Source organism: Pagrus major, chromosome 19 (genome assembly GCF_040436345.1).
Source record: "Pagrus major chromosome 19, Pma_NU_1.0".
NCBI classification, from domain to species: domain Eukaryota; kingdom Metazoa; phylum Chordata; class Actinopteri; order Spariformes; family Sparidae; genus Pagrus; species Pagrus major.
Genome location: NC_133233.1, coordinates 14328184 through 14328404, shown reverse-complemented (window position 1 = coordinate 14328404; position 221 = coordinate 14328184).

The following is a 221-nucleotide window of genomic DNA, read 5'->3' as shown; positions in this document are numbered from 1 at the left end:
TGCTTCCTACTTCCTGAAATGAAGCAATTGCATTAGTCGAGGCTCAACATAAACTTTCCTGTTAAGCCTTCTTTCTGCAAGAGGGACCTCACTTTGTGCCGCAGTCTGACCTCTGCACTCCCCTTGACCTCTCGCTATTCACACCATACCCTCCACCCCTACCTCCCCTGAAACATCGTAAGGGAAACACAAATACAAACATCAAAATTAAAAAAAATGCA